The sequence below is a fragment of the Petaurus breviceps genome, unplaced genomic scaffold, assembly GCF_028583685.1.
Source record: "Petaurus breviceps papuanus isolate PSGF00001 unplaced genomic scaffold, PetGlider_PUasm1.0 90723, whole genome shotgun sequence".
NCBI classification, from domain to species: Eukaryota; Metazoa; Chordata; class Mammalia; order Diprotodontia; family Petauridae; genus Petaurus; species Petaurus breviceps.
The window spans coordinates 3,038,551-3,043,031 of record NW_027187323.1 but is presented as its reverse complement, the minus strand read 5'-3'; positions in this window follow the sequence as shown (position 1 = coordinate 3,043,031).

Here is a 4,481-nt window from a genome sequence, read left to right as displayed (position 1 = left end):
CATTGCCCCCAGCAGGTGTCACCGGGTCTTCATGGCTTCCGCACCCTATCCTGGCCCCGCTGCAGTTCCTTATTGCTCCCAGCAGGTGTCACCAGGTCTTCATGGCTTCCTTGTCTTGTCCTGGCCCCTCTGCAGTTGCTAGTTACTCCCAGCAGGTGTCACCGGGCATTCATGGCTTCCTCGTTCTGTCCTGGCTCCTCCGCAGTTCCCAGTTACTCCCAGCAGGTGTCACCGGGTATTCGTTGCTTTCTCAATCTATCTTGGCTCCTTCTGCAGTTCCCAGTTGCTCTCAAAAGGGAGTTGACCCTCCTCCCAGTCCCCCAGTCCCCCACCCCCGTGTGCCTCACTCTTCCCGATTCCCTTCTGTTGATGTACTTCTCTTGAGACAAAACTTTATTTGCTATTGGGTAGCAAAGGGAAAAGCCTCTCTTGTTCTCCCTGTCTGACTGTAACACAGTTCTGCTACAGCAATGTAGTAAAAAAAAAAAATGAAAGAAAAAAGCCTGGGGCTTTTCTCTTACTGGGGCTACTTACTTATTTTATTTTATTTTTGCCGCAGCTCCTATCAGCCCTCAACAGCTTGCCTAGGACAGGGTCTTTTCCGTGTTCAGGCTTACCCTCCCCGAGAAATTCTAGTTTTACAACCAGAAAACAATAAAAAATGAATGTTGCAAAATTTAAAAGAAAAAGCATGCATATGTGAAAGACACTCTTTTCCCACACTTCATTCTTTGCAAATGGGGATCTGAAACGCCTTTGGAAAGTTGCATCTATCGTCAGATTTTTTTTTTAATGCATTTATAGGTTTTGCTGTTTTTTTCTCCATCTTTTTCTTTTTTTCTTTCTTTAAAAATGTTTGTTACGTGAGATGACTGTCTAGGAGAGGAGAGGAAGAGGGATAGATACAGAGGAGAATTTAGATAATCTGAAAACAAAAGATATAGAGTGTCTAGGTGACACAGAGAATAGAGCACCGGGCTTGGCATAAGGAAGACTCATCTTCATGAGTTCAAGTCCAGCCTCAGACACTTTTGAGCTGTATAACCTTGGGCAAGTCATTTAACCCTATTTGCCTCAGTTTCCTCATCTGTAAAATGAGCTGGAGAAGGAAATGGCAAACCACTCCAGTATCTTTGCCCAGAAAATCCCCAAATCATGAAGAGTCAGACATGACTGAAAAACAAAATCAAAAGATATCAATTAAACCAATTTTAAGAGAGAAAATACAGTTTCAGATATGGTGTCCATAAAGTTTGATATCCTTTTCCACTCTGCACCTGGCAGGTGTATTTTCCACCCCCAGAGAATAGTCCCTACTTTTTGAAGAGCTAAGAAAGTATCTTAATTGCTCCCCAGTTAATTCTCTTAAACAGGTGAGTGAGATTATTGGAATCACTCCCCACTGTCAACAATCTGAAAGGGAGGAGGCCCGGGGAGCCAGGCACCAGCCCAGCACCTCCTGCACCATAAACAAGCCAGCTCAGGAGGCTATTGTGTCACTGGGGGGAGTCAAGCTGTCCCAAGAGCGACTGAGGTAAAGCCAGATTTCAATTATCCATGCTCACAGGGAGCAGAGAAAGCGCAGAGGATTGAAATCTGTAATTAATACCCAAATTTAATTTAATGGATTGTTTCAGCTTTCTCCTCAACCAACCTTTCACTAGAGAATCCGGCAAGAAGCAACTGAGAGGAATATGAGTTTGGGAGGCATTCCTTGACCCTGATTATGCTCTGGTGGAGGTGATCATTAGCCAAGGAATGGCTAAGGGCATGGCCATGGCATGGCATAATGAAAACCAGCTCTGGATCAGGAGTCAGAGGACTAACTTTGAACCTGGCTCTGCTGCTTAGGATGTGTGTGACTTTGGGCAAGTCACTTACCCTCTCTAGGCCTCAGTTCCAACAAATAAAATGGTTGAACAAGAGATCTTGGAGCTCAAAATCAATGAGTCTATGAGCAGTAAAGAGCAAAGAGCCTGTGTAATTCCCAAAGTGGATAATAAACTCCAGGGTAATTAAGAATGAGCTGTTTTTAACAACTAGATTAAAACATTGATTCCTTTTAAACTTAAAGAGCCCTAAAGTAGGGCCCTTTAACGGAATCCAGACTTCACAGAAATTTTTGAAGTTTGGATTCAGTCAAAGCGTCATATTTGAGGATACAGAGAGCCAACGTGGCCTTGAGGTCACAGGTTCTGAGCCCCCCTCCTTCCAGCATTTCCGTGACCCTCATCCATGTCTCCTCTTGCCCAAGGCTTCTCAATTCTGCTCATCTCTACCTGAACCTGATTGTCTCCACGGGACCTTCTCCTCCCCGCCCTAACAAAACTTAACTCTTGTGTGTCCCATTCCTTCATAGGAAAAAATCAGTTCTTTATTTTCATTATTATAGCAATCCTAGGCTCCTCTGGCCATAGAGAAAGGCCATTTATAGTTCTTATGAAACATCAAACTGTTCCCAATCTTACTACCCAAATACTTTAATGTAATTAATACTTTACTTTATTTGATTACTCCAATTCTCTTCCCTCTACATGAGCTGTAGCAACAGCTTGGAGCACAGTGGGACAGACTAAGGGGAAGAGGGGCATACAGGTGTATTGCCTCATAGATTTCCTCATTATCTCCTACCACATGGGGACAGCTGCAAAGGGAAATACATGTTTGTAATTCTTTGGAGACTGTTTAGGAGGAGTGTCGGGAAGGTGTGTCCAGGTTGGTTGTATATTTTTTGGTGGTTTGGGAGCTACATAGTCTACAGTATGGAAGGGGTCAGTGATTGTGTGTGTGTGTGTGTGTGTGTGTGTGTGTGTGTGTGTGTGTGTGTTCTGGAAGTGTATTCAAGTAAAGGAGAAATAGTAATGTGTTCTGGGAGTCTTTGCACAAAATTAGAGACTGAAAGGCCAGATAACTGACCATGAGTAGTGTGCTTATGAGCTTGGCAGTACATTGTGACTTGTTTTAAGAGCAGGAGAGAGAATTAACCATACAGAGTTCAGCCTATGTCTGGTTTCGGGTGCCTCTTTCCCAGTATGGAGTGAGCTATGATGAAAAGCTGTTAAGATTAGATTCTTTTTTTCAGATCCTTTTATCTGAAGCGTTCACTTTTGAGCCTGGGCCTCAGAGTTGCCCAAGCTGCCTCTCTCACTTTCCAATCTTACATTGTGTGTTCTTAATAAGGGGGCCATCTACCCCTAAGGGTCTGTGAATAGATTTGGGGGGTCTGGATGGGAGGGGGGAAGGAATATTTATTTTCAGAAACCTCTAACTGAAATTTAACATTCTCTTCAAATACTTAAAAACAGTATTCTGAGAATGGGTCCACAGGTTTCATCGAACTGCCAGAGGGGGCCATGATATAAAAAACATTAAGAAGCCTTATTTTACATAAACTCAATCCCAGAATGTGGAGGGGTTGTGATCTGTACATGTGGATGGAATGCCTACACCAAACAAATCATCCAACACGTATGTATATATACAGGAGGCTTTCATTACTCATCTTCATTTTCTCTATATGTAACGGGTCTTCTTGTTATTCCCTAATCAAGATGTTCCTACATTTCCTCTTCTATATCCAGGCCTTTGTACAGGCTGTCACCACCCACCTAGAATTCTCTCCCGTCTAACCTAGCTCAAGTGCCATAGAAAACAGGATTGCCCCAGCTGTTAGTACATCCCACCCTGACTCTCTTTATTTTGTGTTTACTTAGCTATGGGTGCCTTCTCCAATTAGTATGGAAACTCCTTGAGGTCTGATACTGCTTGCGTCTTTCTCTGAGAGCCTTGGAAGTTGTCTGACATGTAGAAGGTGCTAAATGGATGCCTGTTGGACTGGATTTTAAAAGTTTGAAACCCCACATCCCAGCATGGCATCCCTTCCTTTTGGTCAGCTGCTCACTGACTTAGAATATTGTGCCAAGAGCTGCAAGTGTTGTGCTCAGGCAACCCCAGCTGATTCTTCAATGTGTAGAGACAGGACTTCACCAATGATGGAGTTTCGTCAGACAAGAATCCTTCAATGAGTCAGGCTCTTGGGTGAGAACAAGTCAGTCAGTGAGCACGTCCAGATTTTCACACAAGGGGTTACAGCTCTTGGTATCCTCGAGCTGGTTGTAGGCAAGATATAAGAGCTTGGTTTCAGAGTGCCCAAGTTCCCTGGTCCTCTCTTCCTCTGTCCCCTTCTTCTTGGTGCCACTGCCCAGGTCTCTAGTGTTTTCATGTTGGCCTTTGGTTTCCCAGAGTCCCCTGGGCACTACACTATCCCAAACAGACCTGCTCTCTTCCAACAGTGACTACATTATGTTCCTCCTTCTCCACTTTCTCCCTTATAAAATTCATCTTTTGGATGCCTTTCTTATAGAGGGAGTGGGCTGCTCCCACCTAACAGTGGCCTTTCTTGGAAAGAATTTCATATGTTCATTCTCACTAAAGTTAACACACATCTGCCAGAGGACTGGCATTTGAACCCACGATAATTT